The sequence below is a fragment of the Vanacampus margaritifer genome, chromosome 7 (assembly GCF_051991255.1).
Source record: "Vanacampus margaritifer isolate UIUO_Vmar chromosome 7, RoL_Vmar_1.0, whole genome shotgun sequence".
NCBI classification, from domain to species: domain Eukaryota; kingdom Metazoa; phylum Chordata; class Actinopteri; order Syngnathiformes; family Syngnathidae; genus Vanacampus; species Vanacampus margaritifer.
In genome coordinates, this window is record NC_135438.1 from 28,741,560 (window position 1) to 28,756,977 (window position 15,418).

Below are 15,418 nucleotides of genomic sequence, written 5' to 3' on the forward strand. Positions count from 1 at the left end.
CAAAATGAACTTTTTATGGCTTTAAATGCGTTTTCAGCCTGATTGTGTTCTTTAGGTGAAAATGTCAAAATCTTCAAAATGAGCATAAGCACAATGAAATTAATGCTGGAATCATCTTCAGGATGCTAGAATACACTAAATACAGCAAAAATTTTGAGTCTACAACGTTTAGTTTAGGTGTGAGAGCCAAAATGAACTTTTTATTGCTTTAAACGCGTTTTCAGCCCCTGATTGTACACTTAAGGTGAAAATGTCAAAATCTTCAAAATGAGCATAAGCACGATGAAATTAATGCTGGAATCATCTTCAGGATGCTAGAATACACTAAATACAGCAAAAATTTGGAGTCTACATCGTTTAGTTTAGGTGTGAGAGCCAAAATGAACTTTTTATTGCTTTAAACGCGTTTTCAGCCTGATTGTGCACTTTAGGTGAAAATGTCAAAATCCTAAAAATGAGCATAAGCACAATGAAATTAATGCTGGAATCATCTTCAGGATGCTAGAATACACTAAATACAGCAAAAAGTTTGAGTCTACAACGTTTAGTTTAGGTGTGAGAGCCAAAATGAACTTTTTATTGCTTTAAACGCGTTTTCAGCTTGATTGTGCACTTTAGGTGAAAATGTCAAAATCTTAAAAATGAGCATAAGCACAATGAAATTAATGCTGGAATCATCTTCAGGATGCTAGAATACACTAAATACAGCAAAAATTTTGAGTCTACAACGTTTAGTTTAGGTGTGAGAGCCAAAATGAACTTTTTATTGCTTTAAACGCGTTTTCAGCTTGATTGTGCACTTTAGGTGAAAATGTCAAAATCTTAAAAATGAGCATAAGCACAATGAAATTAATGCTGGAATCATCTTCAGGATGCTAGAATACACTAAATACAGCAAAAATTTTGAGTCTACAACGTTTAGTTTAGGTGTGAGAGCCAAAATGAACTTTTTATTGCTTTAAACGCGTTTTCAGCCTGATTGTGCACTTTAGGTGAAAATGTCAAAATCTTCAAAATGAGCATAAGCACGATGAAATTAATGCTGGAATCATCTTCAGGATTCTAGAATACACTGAATACAGCAAAAATTTTGAGTCTACAACGTTTAGTTTAGGTGTGAGAGCCAAAATGAACTTTTTATTGCTTTAAACGCGTTTTCAGCCCCTGATTGTACACTTAAGGTGAAAATGTCAAAATCTTCAAAATGAGCATAAGCACAATGAAATTAATGCTGGAATCATCTTCAGGATGCTAGAATACACTAAATACAGCAAAAATGTTGAGTCTACAACGTTTTGTTTAGGTGTGATAGCCAAAATGAACTTTTTATTGCTTTAAATGCGTTTTCAGCCTGATTGTGCACTTTAGGTGAAAATGTCAAAATCTTCAAAATGAGCATAAGCACAATGAAATTAATGCTGGAATCATCTTCAGGATGCTAGAATACACTAAATACAGCATAAATTTTGAGTCTACAACGTTTAGTTTAGGTGTGAGAGCCAAAATGAACTTTTTATTGCTTTAAACGCGTTTTCAGCCTGATTGTGCACTTTAGGTGAAAATGTCAAAATCTTAAAAATGAGCATAAGCACAATGAAATTAATGCTGGAATCATCTTGAGGATGCTAGAATACACTAAATACAGCAAAAATTTTGAGTCTACAACGTTTAGTTTAGGTGTGAGAGCCAAAATGAACTTTTTATTGCTTTAAACGCGTTTTCAGCCCCTGATTGTGCACTTTAGGTGAAAATGTCAAAATCTTCAAAATGAGCATAAGCACAATGAAATTAATGCTGGAATCATCTTCAGGATGCTAGAATACACTAAATACAGCAAAAATTTTGAGTCTACAACGTTTAGTTTAGGTGTGAGAGCCAAAATGAACTTTTTATTGCTCTAAACTCGTTTTCAGCCTGATTGTGCACTTTAGGTGAAAATGTCAAAATCTTAAAAATGAGCATAAGCACAATGAAATTAATGCTGGAATCATCTTGAGGATGCTAGAATACACTAAATACAGCAAAAATTTTGAGTCTACAACGTTTAGTTTAGGTGTGAGAGCCAAAATGAACTTTTTATTGCTTTAAACGCGTTTTCAGCCCCTGATTGTGCACTTTAGGTGAAAATGTCAAAATCTTCAAAATGAGCATAAGCACAATGAAATTAATGCTGGAATCATCTTCAGGATGCTAGAATACACTAAATACAGCAAAAATTTTGAGTCTACAACGTTTAGTTTAGGTGTGAGAGCCAAAATGAACTTTTTATTGCTCTAAACTCGTTTTCAGCCTGATTGTGCACTTTAGGTGAAAATGTCAAAATCTTAAAAATGAGCATAAGCACAATGAAATTAATGCTGGAATCATCTTCAGGATGCTAGAATACACTAAATACAGCAAAAATTTTGAGTCTACAACGTTTAGTTTAGGTGTGAGAGCCAAAATGAACTTTTTATTGCTTTAAACGCGTTTTCAGCCCCTGATTGTACACTTAAGGTGAAAATGTCAAAATCTTCAAAATGAGCATAAGCACGATGAAATTAATGCTGGAATCATCTTCAGGATGCTAGAATACACTAAATACAGCAAAAATTTGGAGTCTACATCGTTTAGTTTAGGTGTGAGAGCCAAAATGAACTTTTTATTGCTTTAAACGCGTTTTCAGCCTGATTGTGCACTTTAGGTGAAAATGTCAAAATCCTAAAAATGAGCATAAGCACAATGAAATTAATGCTGGAATCATCTTCAGGATGCTAGAATACACTAAATACAGCAAAAAGTTTGAGTCTACAACGTTTAGTTTAGGTGTGAGAGCCAAAATGAACTTTTTATTGCTTTAAACGCGTTTTCAGCTTGATTGTGCACTTTAGGTGAAAATGTCAAAATCTTAAAAATGAGCATAAGCACAATGAAATTAATGCTGGAATCATCTTCAGGATGCTAGAATACACTAAATACAGCAAAAATTTTGAGTCTACAACGTTTAGTTTAGGTGTGAGAGCCAAAATGAACTTTTCATTGCTTTAAACGCGTTTTCAGCCTGATTGTGCACTTTAGGTGAAAATGTCAAAATCTTCAAAATGAGCATAAGCACGATGAAATTAATGCTGGAATCATCTTCAGGATTCTAGAATACACTGAATACAGCAAAAATTTTGAGTCTACAACGTTTAGTTTAGGTGTGAGAGCCAAAATGAACTTTTTATTGCTTTAAACGCGTTTTCAGCCCCTGATTGTACACTTAAGGTGAAAATGTCAAAATCTTCAAAATGAGCATAAGCACAATGAAATTAATGCTGGAATCATCTTCAGGATGCTAGAATACACTAAATACAGCAAAAATGTTGAGTCTACAACGTTTTGTTTAGGTGTGATAGCCAAAATGAACTTTTTATTGCTTTAAATGCGTTTTCAGCCTGATTGTGCACTTTAGGTGAAAATGTCAAAATCTTCAAAATGAGCATAAGCACAATGAAATTAATGCTGGAATCAGTTCAGGATGCTAGAATACACTAAATACAGCAAAAATTTTGAGTCTACAACGTTTAGTTTAGGTGTGAGAGCCAAAATGAACTTTTTATTGCTTTAAACGCGTTTTCAGCCTGATTGTGCACTTTAGGTGAAAATGTCAAAATCTTAAAAATGAGCATAAGCACAATGAAATTAATGCTGGAATCATCTTGAGGATGCTAGAATACACTAAATACAGCAAAAATTTTGAGTCTACAACGTTTAGTTTAGGTGTGAGAGCCAAAATGAACTTTTTATTGCTTTAAACGCGTTTTCAGCCCCTGATTGTGCACTTTAGGTGAAAATGTCAAAATCTTCAAAATGAGCATAAGCACAATGAAATTAATGCTGGAATCATCTTCAGGATGCTAGAATACACTAAATACAGCAAAAATTTTGAGTCTACAACGTTTAGTTTAGGTGTGAGAGCCAAAATGAACTTTTTATTGCTCTAAACTCGTTTTTAGCCTGATTGTGCACTTTAGGTGAAAATGTCAAAATCTTAAAAATGAGCATAAGCACAATGAAATTAATGCTGGAATCATCTTCAGGATGCTAGAATACACTAAATACAGCAAAAATTTTGAGTCTACAACGTTTAGTTTAGGTGTGAGAGCCAAAATGAACTTTTTATTGCTTTAAACGCGTTTTCAGCCCCTGATTGTACACTTAAGGTGAAAATGTCAAAATCTTCAAAATGAGCATAAGCACAATGAAATTAATGCTGGAATCATCTTCAGGATGCTAGAATACACTAAATACAGCAAAAATGTTGAGTCTACAACGTTTTGTTTAGGTGTGATAGCCAAAATGAACTTTTTATTGCTTTAAATGCGTTTTCAGCCTGATTGTGTTCTTTAGGTGAAAATGTCAAAATCTTCAAAATGAACATAAGCACAATGAAATTAATGCTAGAATCATCTTCAGGATGCTAGAATACACTAAATACAGCAAAAATTTTGAGTCTACAACGTTTAGTTTAGGTGTGAGAGCCAAAATGAACTTTTTATTGCTTTAAACGCGTTTTCAGCCCCTGATTGTACACTTAAGGTGAAAATGTCAAAATCTTCAAAATGAGCATAAGCACGATGAAATTAATGCTGGAATCATCTTCAGGATGCTAGAATACACTAAATACAGCAAAAATTTTGAGTCTACAACGTTTAGTTTAGGTGTGAGAGCCAAAATGAACTTTTTATTGCTTTAAACGCGTTTTCAGCCTGATTGTGCACTTTAGGTGAAAATGTCAAAATCCTAAAAATGAGCATAAGCACAATGAAATTAATGCTGGAATCATCTTCAGGATGCTAGAATACACTAAATACAGCAAAAATTTTGAGTCTACAACGTTTAGTTTAGGTGTGAGAGCCAAAATGAACTTTTTATGGCTTTAAATGCGTTTTCAGCCTGATTGTGTACTTTAGGTGAAAATGTCAAAATCTTAAAAATGAGCATAAGCACAATGAAATTAATGCTGGAATCATCTTCAGGATGCTAGAATACACTAAATACAGCAAAAATTTTGAGTCTACAACGTTTTGTTTAGGTGTGAGAGCCAAAATGAACTTTTTATGGCTTTAAATGCGTTTTCAGCCTGATTGTGCACTTTAGGTGAAAATGTCAAAATCTTCAAAATGAGCATAAGCACAATGAAATTGATGCTGGAATCATCTTCAGGATGCTAGAATACACTAAATACAGCAAAAATTTTGAGTCTACAACGTTTAGTTTAGGTGTGAGAGCCAAAATGAACTTTTTATTGCTTTAAACGCGTTTTCAGCCCCTGATTGTACACTTAAGGTGAAAATGTCAAAATCTTCAAAATGAGCATAAGCACAATGAAATTAATGCTGGAATCATCTTCAGGATGCTAGAATACACTAAATACAGCAAAAATTTTGAGTCTACAACGTTTAGTTTAGGTGTGAGAGCCAAAATGAACTTTTTATTGCTTTAAACGCGTTTTCAGCCTGATTGTGCACTTTAGGTGAAAATGTCAAAATCTTAAAAATGAGCATAAGCACAATGAAATTAATGCTGGAATCATCTTCAGGATGCTGGAATACACTAAATACAACAAAAATTTTGAGTCTACAACGTTTAGTTTAGGTGTGAGAGCCAAAATGAACTTTTTATTGCTTTAAACGCGTTTTCAGCCCCTGATTGTACACTTAAGGTGAAAATGTCAAAATCTTAAAAATGAGCATAAGCACAATGAAATTAATGCTGGAATCATCTTCAGGATGCTAGAATACACTAAATACAGCAAAAATGTTGAGTCTACAACGTTTTGTTTAGGTGTGAGAGCCAAAATGAACTTTTTATGGCTTTAAATGCGTTTTCAGCCTGATTGTGCACTTTAGGTGAAAATGTCAAAATCTTCAAAATGAGCATAAGCACAATGAAATTAATGCTGGAATCATCTTCAGGATGCTAGAATACACTAAATACAGCAAAAATTTTGAGTCTACAACGTTTAGTTTAGGTGTGAGAGCCAAAATGAACTTTTTATTGCTTTAAACGCGTTTTCAGCCCCTGATTGTACACTTAAGGTGAAAATGTCAAAATCTTCAAAATGAGCATAAGCACGATGAAATTAATGCTGGAATCATCTTCAGGATGCTAGAATACACTAAATACAGCAAAAATTTTGAGTCTACAACGTTTAGTTTAGGTGTGAGAGCCAAAATGAACTTTTTATTGCTTTAAACGCGTTTTCAGCCTGAATGTGCACTTTAGGTGAAAATGTCAAAATCCTAAAAATGAGCATAAGCACAATGAAATTAATGCTGGAATCATCTTCAGGATGCTAGAATACACTAAATACAGCAAAAAGTTTGAGTCTACAACGTTTAGTTTAGGTGTGAGAGCCAAAATGAACTTTTTATTGCTTTAAACGCGTTTTCAGCCCCTGATTGTACACTTAAGGTGAAAATGTCAAAATCTTCAAAATGAGCATAAGCACAATGAAATTAATGCTGGAATCATCTTCAGGATGCTAGAATACACTAAATACAGCAAAAATTTTGAGTCTACAACGTTTAGTTTAGGTGTGAGAGCCAAAATGAACTTTTTATTGCTTTAAACGCGTTTTCAGCCTGATTGTGCACTTTAGGTGAAAATGTCAAAATCTTAAAAATGAGCATAAGCACAATGAAATTAATGCTGGAATCATCTTCAGGATGCTGGAATACACTAAATACAACAAAAATTTTGAGTCTACAACGTTTAGTTTAGGTGTGAGAGCCAAAATGAACTTTTTATTGCTTTAAACGCGTTTTCAGCCCCTGATTGTACACTTAAGGTGAAAATGTCAAAATCTTAAAAATGAGCATAAGCACAATGAAATTAATGCTGGAATCATCTTCAGGATGCTAGAATACACTAAATACAGCAAAAATGTTGAGTCTACAACGTTTTGTTTAGGTGTGAGAGCCAAAATGAACTTTTTATGGCTTTAAATGCGTTTTCAGCCTGATTGTGCACTTTAGGTGAAAATGTCAAAATCTTCAAAATGAGCATAAGCACAATGAAATTAATGCTGGAATCATCTTCAGGATGCTAGAATACACTAAATACAGCAAAAATTTTGAGTCTACAACGTTTAGTTTAGGTGTGAGAGCCAAAATGAACTTTTTATTGCTTTAAACGCGTTTTCAGCCCCTGATTGTACACTTAAGGTGAAAATGTCAAAATCTTCAAAATGAGCATAAGCACGATGAAATTAATGCTGGAATCATCTTCAGGATGCTAGAATACACTAAATACAGCAAAAATTTTGAGTCTACAACGTTTAGTTTAGGTGTGAGAGCCAAAATGAACTTTTTATTGCTTTAAACGCGTTTTCAGCCTGAATGTGCACTTTAGGTGAAAATGTCAAAATCCTAAAAATGAGCATAAGCACAATGAAATTAATGCTGGAATCATCTTCAGGATGCTAGAATACACTAAATACAGCAAAAAGTTTGAGTCTACAACGTTTAGTTTAGGTGTGAGAGCCAAAATGAACTTTTTATTGCTTTAAACGCGTTTTCAGCCTGATTGTGCACTTTAGGTGAAAATGTCAAAATCTTAAAAATGAGCATAAGCACAATGAAATTAATGCTGGAATCATCTTCAGGATGCTAGAATACACTAAATACAGCAAAAATTTTGAGTCTACAACGTTTAGTTTAGGTGTGAGAGCCAAAATGAACTTTTTATTGCTTTAAACGCGTTTTCAGCCCCTGTTTGTACACTTAAGGTGAAAATGTCAAAATCTTCAAAATGAGCATAAGCACATTGCAATTAATGCTGGAATCATCTTCAGGATGCTAGAATACACTAAATACAGCAAAAATTTTGAGTCTACAACGTTTAGTTTAGGTGTGAGAGCCAAAATGAACTTTTTATGGCTTTAAATGCGTTTTCAGCCTGATTGTGCACTTTAGGTGAAAATGTCAAAATCTTCAAAATGAGCATAAGCACAATGAAATTAATGCTGGAATCATCTTCAGGATGCTAGAATACACTAAATACAGCAAAAATTTTGAGTCTACAACGTTTAGTTTAGGTGTGAGAGCCAAAATGAACTTTTTATTGCTTTAAACGCGTTTTCAGCCTGATTGTGCACTTTAGGTGAAAATGTCAAAATCTTAAAAATGAGCATAAGCACAATGAAATTAATGCTGGAATCATCTTCAGGATGCTAGAATACACTAAATACAGCAAAAATTTTGAGTCTACAACGTTTAGTTTAGGTGTGAGAGCCAAAATGAACTTTTTATTGCTTTAAACGTGTTTTCAGCCCCTGATTGTACACTTTAGGTGAAAATGTCAAAATCTTCAAAATGAGCATAAGCACAATGAAATTAATGCTGGAATCATCTTCAGGATGCTAGAATACACTAAATACAGCAAAAATTTTGAGTCTACAACGTTTACTTTTGGTGTGAGAGCCAAAATGAACTTTTTATTGCTTTAAACGCGTTTTCAGCCCCTGATTGTACACTTAAGGTGAAAATGTCAAAATCTTCAAAATGAGCATAAGCACAATGAAATTAATGCTGGAATCATCTTCAGGATGCTAGAATACACTAAATACAGCAAAAACTTTGAGTCTACAACGTTTAGTTTAGGTTTGTGTGCCAAAATGAACTTTTTATTCCTTTAAATGCATTTTCAGCCTAATTGTGCACTTTAGGTGAAAATGTCAAAATCTTCAAAATGAGCATAAGCACAATGAAATTAATGCTGGAATCATCTTCAGGATGCTAGAATACACTAAATACAGCAAAAATTTTGAGTCTACAACGTTTAGTTTAGGTGTGAGAGCCAAAATGAACTTTTTATTGCTTTAAATGCGTTTTCAGCCTGATTGTACACTTTAGGTGAAAATGTCAAAATCTTCAAAATGAGCATAAGCACAATGAAATTAATGCTGGAATCATCTTCAGGATGCTAGAATACACTAAATACAGCAAAAATTTTGAGTCTACAACGTTTAGTTTAGGTGTGAGAGCCAAAATGAACTTTTTATTGCTTTAAACGCGTTTTCAGCCCCTGATTGTACACTTAAGGTGAAAATGTCAAAATCTTCAAAATGAGCATAAGCACAATGAAATTAATGCTGGAATCATCTTCAGGATGCTAGAATACACTAAATACAGCAAAAATTTTGAGTCTACAACGTTTAGTTTAGGTGTGAGAGCCAAAATGAACTTTTTATGGCTTTAAATGCGTTTTCAGCCTGATTGTGCACTTTAGGTGAAAATGTCAAAATCTTAAAAATGAGCATAATCACAATGAAATTAATGCTGGAATCATCTTCAGGATGCTAGAATACACTAAATACAGCAAACATTTTGAGTCTCCAACGTTTAGTTTAGGTGTGAGAGCCAAAATGAACTTTTTATGGCTTTAAATGCGTTTTCAGCCTGATTGTGCACTTTAGGTGAAAATGTCAAAATCTTCAAAATGAGCATAAGCACAATGAAATTAATGCTGGAATCATCTTCAGGATGCTAGAATACACTAAATACAGCAAAAATTTTGAGTCTACAACGTTTAGTTTAGGTGTGAGAGCTAAAATGAACTTTTTATTGCTTTAAACGTGTTTTCAGCCCCTGATTGTACACTTTAGGTGAAAATGTCAAAATCTTCAAAATGAGCATAAGCACATTGAAATTAATGCTGGAATCATCTTCAGGATGCTAGAATACACTAAATACAGCAAAAATTTTGAGTCTACAACGTTTAGTTTTGGTGTGAGAACCAAAATGAACTTTTTATTGCTTTAAACGCGTTTTCAGCCCCTGATTGTACACTTAAGGTGAAAATGTCAAAATCTTCAATATGAGCATAAGCACAATGAAATTAATGCTGGAATCATCTTGAGGATGCTAGAATACACTAAATACAGCAAAAATTTTGAGTCTACAATGTTTAGTTTAGGTGTGAGAGCCAAAATGAACTTTTTATTGCTTTAAACGCGTTTTCAGCCCCTGATTGTGCACTTTAGGTGAAAATGTCAAAATCTTCAAAATGAGCATAAGCACAATGAAATTAATGCTGGAATCATCTTCAGGATGCTAGAATACACTAAATACAGCAAAAATTTTGAGTCTACAACGTTTAGTTTAGGTGTGAGAGCCAAAATGAACTTTTTATTGCTCTAAACTCGTTTTCAGCCTGATTGTGCACTTTAGGTGAAAATGTCAAAATCTTAAAAATGAGCATAAGCACAATGAAATTAATGCTGGAATCATCTTGAGGATGCTAGAATACACTAAATACAGCAAAAATTTTGAGTCTAAAACGTTTAGTTTAGGTGTGAGGGCCAAAATGAACTTTTTATTACTTTAAACGCGTTTTCAGCCCCTGATTGTGCACTTTAGGTGAAAATGTCAAAATCTTCAAAATGAGCATAAGCACAATGAAATTAATGCTGGAATCATCTTCAGGATGCTAGAATACACTAAATACAGCAAAAATTTTGAGTCTACAACGTTTAGTTTAGGTGTGAGAGCCAAAATGAACTTTTTATTGCTCTAAACTCGTTTTCAGCCTGATTGTGCACTTTAGGTGAAAATGTCAAAATCTTAAAAATGAGCATAAGCACAATGAAATTAATGCTGGAATCATCTTCAGGATGCTAGAATACACTAAATACAGCAAAAATTTTGAGTCTACAACGTTTAGTTTAGGTGTGAGAGCCAAAATGAACTTTTTATTGCTTTAAACGCGTTTTCAGCCCCTGATTGTACACTTAAGGTGAAAATGTCAAAATCTTCAAAATGAGCATAAGCACGATGAAATTAATGCTGGAATCATCTTCAGGATGCTAGAATACACTAAATACAGCAAAAATTTGGAGTCTACATCGTTTAGTTTAGGTGTGAGAGCCAAAATGAACTTTTTATTGCTTTAAACGCGTTTTCAGCCTGATTGTGCACTTTAGGTGAAAATGTCAAAATCCTAAAAATGAGCATAAGCACAATGAAATTAATGCTGGAATCATCTTCAGGATGCTAGAATACACTAAATACAGCAAAAAATTTGAGTCTACAACGTTTAGTTTAGGTGTGAGAGCCAAAATGAACTTTTTATTGCTTTAAACGCGTTTTCAGCTTGATTGTGCACTTTAGGTGAAAATGTCAAAATCTTAAAAATGAGCATAAGCACAATGAAATTAATGCTGGAATCATCTTCAGGATGCTAGAATACACTAAATACAGCAAAAATTTTGAGTCTACAACGTTTAGTTTAGGTGTGAGAGCCAAAATGAACTTTTTATTGCTTTAAACGCGTTTTCAGCCTGATTGTGCACTTTAGGTGAAAATGTCAAAATCTTCAAAATGAGCATAAGCACGATGAAATTAATGCTGGAATCATCTTCAGGATTCTAGAATACACTGAATACAGCAAAAATTTGGAGTCTACAACGTTTAGTTTAGGTGTGAGAGCCAAAATGAACTTTTTATTGCTTTAAACGCGTTTTCAGCCCCTGATTGTACACTTAAGGTGAAAATGTCAAAATCTTCAAAATGAGCATAAGCACAATGAAATTAATGCTGGAATCATCTTCAGGATGCTAGAATACACTAAATACAGCAAAAATGTTGAGTCTACAACGTTTTGTTTAGGTGTGATAGCCAAAATGAACTTTTTATTGCTTTAAATGCGTTTTCAGCCTGATTGTGCACTTTAGGTGAAAATGTCAAAATCTTCAAAATGAGCATAAGCACAATGAAATTAATGCTGGAATCATCTTCAGGATGCTAGAATACACTAAATACAGCAAAAATTTTGAGTCTACAACGTTTAGTTTAGGTGTGAGAGCCAAAATGAACTTTTTATTGCTTTAAACGCGTTTTCAGCCTGATTGTGCACTTTAGGTGAAAATGTCAAAATCTTAAAAATGAGCATAAGCACAATGAAATTAATGCTGGAATCATCTTGAGGATGCTAGAATACACTAAATACAGCAAAAATTTTGAGTCTACAACGTTTAGTTTAGGTGTGAGAGCCAAAATGAACTTTTTATTGCTTTAAACGCGTTTTCAGCCTGATTGTGCACTTTAGGTGAAAATGTCAAAATCTTAAAAATGAGCATAAGCACAATGAAATTAATGCTGGAATCATCTTCAGGATGCTAGAATACACTAAATACAGCAAAAATTTTGAGTCTACAACGTTTAGTTTAGGTGTGAGAGCCAAAATGAACTTTTTATTGCTTTAAACGCGTTTTCAGCCCCTGATTGTACACTTAAGGTGAAAATGTCAAAATCTTAAAAATGAGCATAAGCACAATGAAATTAATGCTGGAATCATCTTCAGGATGCTAGAATACACTAAATACAGCAAAAATGTTGAGTCTACAACGTTTTGTTTAGGTGTGAGAGCCAAAATGAACTTTTTATGGCTTTAAATGCGTTTTCAGCCTGATTGTGCACTTTAGGTGAAAATGTCAAAATCTTCAAAATGAGCATAAGCACAATGAAATTAATGCTGGAATCATCTTCAGGATGCTAGAATACACTAAATACAGCAAAAATTTTGAGTCTACAACGTTTAGTTTAGGTGTGAGAGCCAAAATGAACTTTTTATTGCTTTAAACGCGTTTTCAGCCCCTGATTGTACACTTAAGGTGAAAATGTCAAAATCTTCAAAATGAGCATAAGCACGATGAAATTAATGCTGGAATCATCTTCAGGATGCTAGAATACACTAAATACAGCAAAAATTTTGAGTCTACAACGTTTAGTTTAGGTGTGAGAGCCAAAATGAACTTTTTATTGCTTTAAACGCGTTTTCAGCCTGATTGTGCACTTTAGGTGAAAATGTCAAAATCTTAAAAATGAGCATAAGCACAATGAAATTAATGCTGGAATCATCTTCAGGATGCTAGAATACACTAAATACAGCAAAAATTTTGAGTCTACAACGTTTACTTTTGGTGTGAGAGCCAAAATGAACTTTTTATTGCTTTAAACGCGTTTTCAGCCCCTGATTGTACACTTAAGGTGAAAATGTCAAAATCTTCAAAATGAGCATAAGCACTATGAAATTAATGCTGGAATCATCTTCAGGATGCTAGAATACACTAAATACAGCAAAAACTTTGAGTCTACAACGTTTAGTTTAGGTTTGTGTGCCAAAATGAACTTTTTATTCCTTTAAATGCATATTCAGCCTAATTGTGCACTTTAGGTGAAATGTCAAAATCTTAAAAATGAGCATAAGCACAATGAAATTAATGCTGGAATCATCTTCAGGATGCTAGAATACACTAAATACAGCAAAAATTTTGAGTCTACAACGTTTAGTTTAGGTGTGAGAGCCAAAATGAACTTTTTATTGCTTTAAATGCGTTTTCAGCCTGATTGTACACTTTAGGTGAAAATGTCAAAATCTTCAAAATGAGCATAAGCACAATGAAATTAATGCTGGAATCATCTTCAGGATGCTAGAATACACTAAATACAGCAAAAATTTTGAGTCTACAACGTTTAGTTTAGGTGTGAGAGCCAAAATGAACTTTTTATTGCTTTAAACGCGTTTTCAGCCCCTGATTGTACACTTAAGGTGAAAATGTCAAAATCTTCAAAATGAGCATAAGCACAATGAAATTAATGCTGGAATCATCTTCAGGATGCTAGAATACACTAAATACAGCAAAAATTTTGAGTCTACAACGTTTAGTTTAGGTGTGAGAGCCAAAATGAACTTTTTATGGCTTTAAATGCGTTTTCAGCCTGATTGTGCACTTTAGGTGAAAATTTCAAAATCTTCAAAATGAGCATAAGCACAATGAAATTAATGCTGGAATCATTTCCAGGATGCTAGAATACACTAAATACAGCAAAAATTTTGAGTCTACAACGTTTAGTTTAGGTGTGAGAGCAAAAATGAACTTTTTATTGCTTTAAACGCGTTTTCAGCCTGATTGTGCACTTTAGGTGAAAATGTCAAAATCTTTAAAATGAGCATAAGCACGATGAAATTAATGCTGGAATCATCTTCAGGATTCTAGAATACACTGAATACAGCAAAAATTTTGAGTCTACAACGTTTAGTTTAGGTGTGAGAGCCAAAATGAACTTTTTATTGCTTTAAACGCGTTTTCAGCCCCTGATTGTACACTTAAGGTAAAAATGTCAAAATCTTCAAAATGAGCATAAGCATAATGAAATTAATGCTGGAATCATCTTCAGGATGCTAGAATACACTAAATACAGCAAAAATGTTGAGTCTACAACGTTTTGTTTAGGTGTGATAGCCAAAATGAACTTTTTATTGCTTTAAATGCGTTTTCAGCCTGATTGTGCACTTTAGGTGAAAATGTCAAAATCTTAAAAATGAGCATAATCACAATGAAATTAATGCTGGAATCATCTTCAGGATGCTAGAATACACTAAATACAGCAAACATTTTGAGTCTCCAACGTTTAGTTTAGGTGTGAGAGCCAAAATGAACTTTTTATGGCTTTAAATGCGTTTTCAGCCTGATTGTGCACTTTAGGTGAAAATGTCAAAATCTTCAAAATGAGCATAAGCACAATGAAATTAATGCTGGAATCATCTTCAGGATGCTAGAATACACTAAATACAGCAAAAATTTTGAGTCTACAACGTTTAGTTTAGGTGTGAGAGCTAAAATGAACTTTTTATTGCTTTAAACGTGTTTTCAGCCCCTGATTGTACACTTTAGGTGAAAATGTCAAAATCTTCAAAATGAGCATAAGCACAATGAAATTAATGCTGGAATCATCTTCAGGATGCTAGAATACACTAAATACAGCAAAAATTTTGAGTCTACAACGTTTAGTTTTGGTGTGAGAACCAAAATGAACTTTTTATTGCTTTAAACGCGTTTTCAGCCCCTGATTGTACACTTAAGGTGAAAATGTCAAAATCTTCAAAATGAGCATAAGCACAATGAAATTAATGCTGGAATCATTTTCAGGATGCTAGAATACACTAAATACAGCAAAAATTTTGAGTCTACAACGTTTAGTTTAGGTTTGTGTGCCAAAATGAACTTTTTATTCCTTTAAATGCGTTTTCAGCCTAATTGTGCACTTTAGGTGAAAATGTCAAAATCTTAAAAATGAGCATAAGCACAATGAAATTAATGCTGGAATCATCTTCAGGATGCTAGAATACACTAAATACAGCAAAAATTTTGAGTCTACAACGTTTAGTTTAGGTGTGAGAGCCAAAATGAACTTTTTATTGCTTTAAATGCGTTTTCAGCCTGATTGTACACTTTAGGTGAAAATGTCAAAATCTTCAAAATGAGCATAAGCACAATGAAATTAATGCTGGAATCATCTTCAGGATGCTAGAATACACTAAATACAGCAAAAATTTTGAGTCTACAACGTTTAGTTTAGGTGTGAGAGCCAAAATGAACTTTTTATTGCTT